Source organism: Elephantulus edwardii, unplaced genomic scaffold (genome assembly GCF_000299155.1).
Source record: "Elephantulus edwardii isolate Elephantulus edwardi_28Jun2011 unplaced genomic scaffold, EleEdw1.0 scaffold00036, whole genome shotgun sequence".
Classification (NCBI taxonomy): Eukaryota; Metazoa; Chordata; class Mammalia; order Macroscelidea; family Macroscelididae; genus Elephantulus; species Elephantulus edwardii.
The window spans coordinates 13,349,807-13,357,668 of record NW_006399786.1 but is presented as its reverse complement, the minus strand read 5'-3'; the positions used below and the strand labels follow the sequence as shown (position 1 = coordinate 13,357,668).

General features: G+C 46.0%; 1 pseudogene; it reads right to left on the bottom strand.

Moving 5' to 3' along the window:
- Positions 1 to 2: 2 nt before the first annotated feature.
- The window catches only part of LOC102849038, a 168,978-nt pseudogene continuing 161,118 nt past the window's right edge, over positions 3 to 7,862 (bottom strand).

Genomic DNA, 7,862 nt, shown 5'->3' with positions numbered 1-7,862 from the left:
AAGTCCTCGGGAGGCAGGGGCATGCCTGAGGGGTAGTGCTGCTGCAGGCCAGGTGCCCCACCCCCGCTTGGGGCCGTGGCACCGTGGGGTTGCTGCAGCCGAGGAGGGAAGGGCATCATCTGGAAGGAGCTCAGCACAGGGCCACAGGGGGCGTTCAGGGATTCTGGACCCACTGCTGCCATCATCAATGAGTTTTGGGGGGTGCCTCCTGTCCCCTGTGCATTGGGGTGCAGTGGAATGTTGCAGCCCAGAGGGGTTGGGGAGGGCAACATGGTGGGTGGGGGCTCGTGGGACAGGGGCTGCTGGCCTGACAGGTTCATGCCCATGGGGCTCTGGGCAGCAGTGTAGTTCAGGTGCAGCTGCGTGGGCTGGTTGTTGCTGATCCCTGGCCCGGAGCCCTGCGGCGGTGGTGGTGGGGCAGCGGGGGCCTGTCGGGCAGCAGCTCGTCGTCTGAGGTGGCGATGGTCTTGATGGTGTTGTGGTAGAGCGGAGTAGAGCTGGGCATGATGTATTTGGACATCTGGGACATCATCAGCGACAGAGGGTTCTGGGAAGGTGCGGGGTCTGGGGAGGAAATGAACGGTAGGCTGGGTTTCATGAGGCTGCTAGGGGGGAGGTTGGCGGGAGGCGCAGAAGAGCTATATTCCGAGGGCCACTCGGTGGGATAGCACCCTGCTCCATTTTGCCCAGGGTAGTGGAAGAGTTCATGTTGAGAGGCGGCTGCTTGCTCTGGGAGACTCCAGGGCTGGGCATGGCTGTCTTGGGCGAGGCAACCCAGCCTGGAGAAGGCACCGCCATAGAGGGAGACTTGAGCCTGCTAGGCGAGCCCGTCTGGTGAGCGAACGCTGAGGGAGGTACTGAGGACCTGGGGCGACTTGAGGGGCCCCAGTGAGTTGGCAGAAGGTAAGGGCACCATCGGTGAGGGCGTCTGGGGTGACTTGAGGTTGGCGGAGGGTGAGGTGACCAGAGGTGAGTGTACCTGGCTAAGGGTTGGTGCCTTCAGATGCCCCATGTCTGACGAGCCCATTTGATTAATACTGAAGGTGGGGTCTGAAGGCCGCCTGCCCAGCCCTCGGCTGGGGGCTTAGTGCATGGACCCGGGGGGAAAATTGGACGCAGGGGCCAGAGTCATGTGGCTGAGCCGGGTAGTTCATGTTCACATTCATATTCATGTTAAGGTTGCCTGGCCCCATGGGTGGGTCTACTTCTCTCAAGCCAGACTGTCCCATGGGGGGACTCAGGAGGCCCTGCCTCCGCCAAACTCCATGCACATAGGTGTGCCTGCTAGGCCTTCACCACCGGCCATCTGCCCAGAGAACATAGCCGAATCCATCTGGCGATGTGCTTGCATCATCTGCTCCATCTCCATGCCCTGCCCCATGGCCCCGCCCGCCATGCCCAGGGGCCGCTGCATACTCAGTGATCGCGTCTCCAGCTGCTGGTGCCGCAGCAGCTCCTCACGAACCCGTGGCGTCATGAACCACTCCACCTCACCCTGCCCACCGGGGTAGGGCACGGTGTCCAGGGAAAAATTGCCAGGACCCCCCATGGAAGGCAAGTCTTTGGTCCAGCCCATGCCTGGCCTCACAGGCCGCTGCGTGGCATTCATGGGCACTTCCATGGGCATACTCTGCATGCCCCCAAACCCAGGCACCTGCTGCATCTGGTTGCCAGGGAAACGGGGGCCAGGGAAAGGTGGTCCACCCCGGAGCTGCATGGGATCTTGGACATCCATGGGTCCCCGAAGCTGCGTGCCCATCCCAGGGGGCCACTGGTCACCAGGCTTGCTGTGGTGGGCCGGCGGCTGCCCCTGCACCATCATGCCGCCCATGCCCATCATGTCCTGCAGACGCCGGCCCCCATGCAGCCCTATCTGCTCCTCCTTCTGCCGCTTCTTCTCATAATATTCCTCCTGCAGCTTGCGCCAGGCCACCTGCTCGAGTGTCAGGCTGTCCTGCCCCAGTCTCTGCATCGTCATGTTCATTTGCTGCCCCATGTCCCCGCCTAGGGGGTGCCCAGGCACTTTGTGCTCCAGTGGGGGGCCCCCTAAGTTCTGGGTCTGTGAAATTATGGACTGCAAAGGCTCCTCATACTTCTTCAGCCCACCAGCAGGGGCTGCAGGTGGCTGCTGGGGTGCGGGGGGCGCCTGTGCTGGTGGCCCACCCTCGCCTGCACCTCCAGGGGGACACTTGAGGAAGGGCTCAGCCTCCCCGCTGCGGAGCAGCAGTCGCTCGATGTCTCGAAGGGTCTGCAGGGAACGTTGCCGATGCTCCAGCTGCTCCTTGGACAGGCCCTCAGAGCCCACCAGGCTGCGCTGCCCCTTTCCTGTCGGGGTGGTCTCCCCAAGCAAGGCAGGGCCAGGGGCACTGCTGGGGTCACCTCCAGGAGGCAGAGGGTTGTTGGTGGTGACAGCTGTAGGGGTATTTGGGTGGGTGCCCCCAGTTCCTCCACCAGTGCTAGCAGCTCCCACTGAGTTGGGCGTTAGGTCCTGAGTGGTGTCCTCAGAAGGTCCTTCCTGGGGCAGAGCTGGGGGGGGCACTGCCAGGGGGTGGCGGTGGTGGCAGTGGAGGTGGTTGTGACTGTGGGGTGCCTGCAGACGGTGTGCTTAATGGTAGTGATTCAGGGGTGGGCGGCACCTTTGGGGCCTGGTCCAGCTTGGCCCGGGGCACATTCTGCTGGTGGTAGGTGAGGATGGAGTCTGCCCGGCCCTGCAGCACTGCCTCTGCAGCCGTGTTGGCTAGGTGTGTGGTGAAGACATACACGAACTGTGAGGGCGGCTTTCCTGGGACACCCCCACCACCGCCCCCAGGAGCATCTGGTCGAAGGCTTGGTGGGGGCCCATGAGGGGGGCTTGGTGTGCTGCTCTCGCTGAGGCGCAGTTGGGGGTCTTGGCCAGGCCCCAGCTGTGGGGTCGCCATGGCTGGGTCTTGTACATTACAATTGTGGGTGGCCCCAATGGGCTTGTCATCCTCCTCGCTGTCGGGTCTTCAGACTTTTTAGAGGTCCTTTTAACAATATTATATGTCTCTTGATCTCCTGACTGCTGGTATCAGGGGTATTGACTATGGATCCAATAAAGACTAAATTATTCCCAATTTAAATATTTTTTCAATCTACCATGAAGTTGCCTATTGGTTCAATGGTGAGAATTTTTTTTCTCTAGATGTTGAGATGGAATGCATATTGAAAGCTGCAATTCTTGATTTTCTGAAGCAAATGTTATATGCCCTCATCTCTTTCAGCAACACAGTTTTGTCTTCTGCATAATGTGGGCTGTTGATGAGCTTTTCTTCAATCCTAATTCCACATTCTTTTAATAAAGTCAAGACATTAAGTAGCTGAACAGTAGATTTCAAAAGGCTGCACGACAAGACAAAGTAAAGTACTATAATGAAATGTGCAGAGAGCTGAACTCGCTCACCATTTCTTAAGCTCAAGGAACTGAAGAGGAAATTCAAGCCTCGAGTTGCAATACTTAAGGATGCTTTGGGCAGAATATTGAGTGATCCCGCAAGTATTAAAAGATGATGGAAAGAGAATACAGTCATTATACCAAAATTGGCAGACACAGAAAAATTTAATGGAACAATATATGAGCAAGAGCCTATGATGATGAAGGAAGAAGTTCAGACTGCTTTTGAAGAACTGGCTAAGAATAAGGCCCCAGTAATTGATGTTATACCAATTGACATATTTCACTAGCAAATGCTTTCCTAGATGTGCTCACCAAGTTATGCCAAGAAATCTAGAGAACAACCATTTTGCCAACTGAGAGGAAGAGATCTATATTTGTTCCCATTCCAAAAACAGGTGATTCCACAGAGTGTGGAAATTGTCAAACAACATCATTAAAATCTCATGCAAGCAAGATTTTGCTGAAGATTATCCAAAAATCATGGGAACAGCACATCAACAGAGAACTACAAGGAGTGCAGGCTGGGTTTAGATGGGGTCATGGTACTAGGGATATTGTAGCTAATGTTAGATGAATCTTGGCTGAAAGCCAGGAGTACAAGAAAAAGGTCTATCTTTGTTTCATTATGCAAAGGCATTTGACTGTGTGGATCATAACAAACTCTGGCTAACTCTGAGAAGAATGAGAATCCCAGAACACTTGATTGTGCTAGTATGAAACGTATACTTGGACCAGGAGGCAGTCATCAGAACAGAGCAAGGAAACACTGCATGGTTTAAAATTGGGAGGGGCGTACACCAGGGATGTGCCCTATCTCCATACGTTTTCAATCTTTAGGCAGAACAGATTATCTGGGAGCCTGGGCTCCATGAGGAGAATGTGGCATAAGGATTGGTAGAAGAATCATCAACAACGTGTGTTATGCAGATGACACAACCCAGCTTGCTGAAATTGAGGAGGACCTGAAGCACTTGCTATGGAAGGTCAGGGACTGTAGTCTTTAGTATGGATGGAGGCTCAGTATCAAGAAGACAAGGATTCTCACCACTGGACCAATTGGCAGCGTCATAATGGATGGTGAAGAGATTGAGATTGTTCACAGTTTTGGTTTGCTTGGATCCACAATCAACATTGGCACCAGCATCCAGGAAATTAAAAGATGTATTGAGATGGGAAAGTCTGCTATTAGAGACATCTCTAAAGTACTTGAGTACAATGACGTTAGTATGGAGACTAAGGTGTACCTGATATATGCCATGGTCTTTGCAGTCACTTGCTATGCATCAAAGAGCTGGACAATGACTAGGGATGATAGAAGAAGAATTGATTTCTTTGAGCTGTGGTGTTGGAGAAGAGTATTGAATATGCCATGGACTGCTAAGAAAACGAACAGGTTTGTCATGGAGCAGGTGAAGCTGGCTGCTCCTTAGAGGCAAGGATTTTTAAACTTCATCTGACATGCTTTGGACATATTGCAAGGAGGGACCAGTCCTTTGAAAGGGACGTCATGCTTGGGGGGGGGTGGAGAGACAGAACAGGAGAAGAAGACCCTAGATGAGATGGATTGATTCAGTGACTGGGATAATGGGGGTAGGTGTGTCAGAGATAGTGAGATTAGCACAGGATAGGGCAGAGTTTAGGGCTGTTGTACATAGGGTTACTATGAGTTGCAGTTGACTCGATAGCACATAACAACAGCAACACTCTAGTTATATACTCATAATACAGATTGAATAGTAACAGAGAGAGCCCTGATAAACTTTTCCCAAATATAGACCATACAATATAGCTTTTTTATGATTGACAGTCAAACACCTTTACATAATAAATAAAACATAAATAGACATTTTTAAAAATATTCTTTGTTTTTAGCCAAAAGTTATTGGACATAAGCAATAATATGCTGGTGTCACAGCCTCTTCTAAACCCTCCTTGAACTTATGGCAGTTCTCTATGAATATGCTGTTCTAACCATTTTTGCATGATCTTCAATACTATTTTGATTGCATGTGATATTAATTATATTTCAATAATTTCTACATTTTGTTGGATCACTTTTTTCGGCAATGGAAAACAATACAGATCTTTTTTTCATTCAACTGGCCATGTAAGTCTTCCAAAATTCCTGGCATATACACTAGTGAGCATGTTCAGGGCTGCATGTTTTATTTGCATATTGCAATGTTCATTTATATCCCATCAATTCCTTGTGCCTTATTTTGTGCCAATGCCTTCAATGCAGCTTGAATGTCTTCCTTCATCATCATCAGCTTTTTAACATATACTACTCACTGAAATATCTTTATGTTGACAAATTATTTTGATGATTCCTGAGTCATTCGAGATTTCTCAGAGTGTCTCAAAGTATTACTACTTGAGGCTTGAATTTACTGGACAGGATTCTATAAATACTCATTCTAAACAAATTTAGCATAAAAGAATACTAGTTTTCACATAGGAAAATATGAGTTAAATTACATACAATCATTTCATTTCTTTTTAAAAGAGTCTGATAATCTTTGAATTTACTTTCAATTCCTTCCGTCTGAGAAGTACAAAGTAAGTTCTCCCTTTTGTCTTCTCCTTCTCTATTCTTTGCACATTCCATTATAATATTTTGTTTTGTCTAATTGAGCTGCCCTTTGAAATCTTCTGCCCATCTCTTTTACTTTGGTATCTAGTTCCTCTTTTTTTTTAACTTCTCAAGGCTCTACTGCCATTTTTAAAGTATCTTCTGATATCCATTTTGGTCTTCCCCCCTGCCCCCCACATTGTAAAGACCTTTTGCTTTTATCATTAATGACATCTTTGATGTCATCCCACAATTCATTCATTCCTCAAGTTTTAATGTTTAAAGCTTCAAATTTGTTCTTCAGAGAACTTTTAAATTTAGGTGGGATAGATTCAAAGTTATATTTTGGCTTTTGGGAATTGCATTCAATTTCACCTTGCACATGGGTAATTTATGGTCTATTTCACAGTCAATTCCTGGCTTGGTTGTGAATGCCAATATGGGATTTCTCCAGCAATGCTTTCCACAGGAATACTGAGGGCAAAGAGAACATAGAATGTAATCGGTAGGCCAGAATTGAAGGATTTTTGTTTGTAAGCTGTCCTAAAATGTTCCATCCAAATAGTTTCTTACTGCTAGGCCACCAGAGCTTCCTGCATGTTAAACCAAGGTGGTGAGCTTGAGTATGCTTACATTTTCAAGAAAATAAAATCATCTCCCCACCAACCATTTTTCATTCACATATATATTTAAAATACTTAAGAAAAAAATTTAGACTGTATGAAACAAATATACTTTATTAAAACCTGGTGACCAAAACTTGAGAAGAAAATTAATAGTATAGTTTATGGAGTTCTGATGACCTAATGGTAAGGAGATGTACTGCCAACCTGAAGGTATAAAGTTCAAATCCACCATTCTCTTATAGGAGAAAGGTGAGCAGTCTCATTCCAAGCAATTTTCTTCCTCTGAATATCTACTAAAGGGTCAGCTAGTAATTCTAACTCAAGGACACATAGAATAGCTATCTAAATTTATTATTTTAGCATTAATTAACAATTAATTTTGAAAAGGATCTTCTATTTCATTCAATAATTGAATTCTTATAATAAAAATGTTTAACTCCTATGACTTTACTAGGTTTTTGTTATAACTCTTATGAGCCTTCTTGTATTCTATATAACTGAGTGCTAAAGCGAAAATCTCTTAAAATGAGAACATAACATTTTCCTTTTTTTCTTTAAAAATGCAAACCAAAAACTATAGCAGACTTGATGCAAGGTATATCAATCTTCCTTAGTAGTGATATTACACACTTCCTTACTAGTGATAGCATGCATTTGTTCCTTCTTTTTCACAAACGGAGCTCAGAGACCTTTTTAAAATAAATGTACTTTATTATAAGTAAGTTGCAAATAAAAGCAAGGTTTGTATAATTACAAAGCCTGTTTCAATATGTCTGTGGTACTGTCTCCAAGTTTATATAATAACTGTCATACAATACTATTAAATTGTTCTAATCTCTCTCTATTTTCAGTGTCAGAAATCTACATGCTATAATTTCTCTCCATAGGCTATTGCTGGTATATAATTAAAAAGTCACCAACTTCATACATCAGCCTCTGGACAGGATTCTATAAATACCCATTCTAAACAAATTTAGTATAAAATAATATTAGTTTTCACATAGGAAAAATATGAGTTAAATTACATCCAATCATTTCATTTTTTTAAAAGGAGTCTGATAATCTTTCACTGCAGTTTTAAGTCATCCCAGATTACATCTGAAATAATTTCTTTTCATTGACTGCTATATAACTTTATTCACATTATATAATGGAGTAACAGAAATTAAATAGTAAGAAACTCTATAAAGTTCTAAACTGAAAGAAAGAAAGAAAGAAAGAAAGAAAGAAAGAAAGAAAGAAAGAAAGA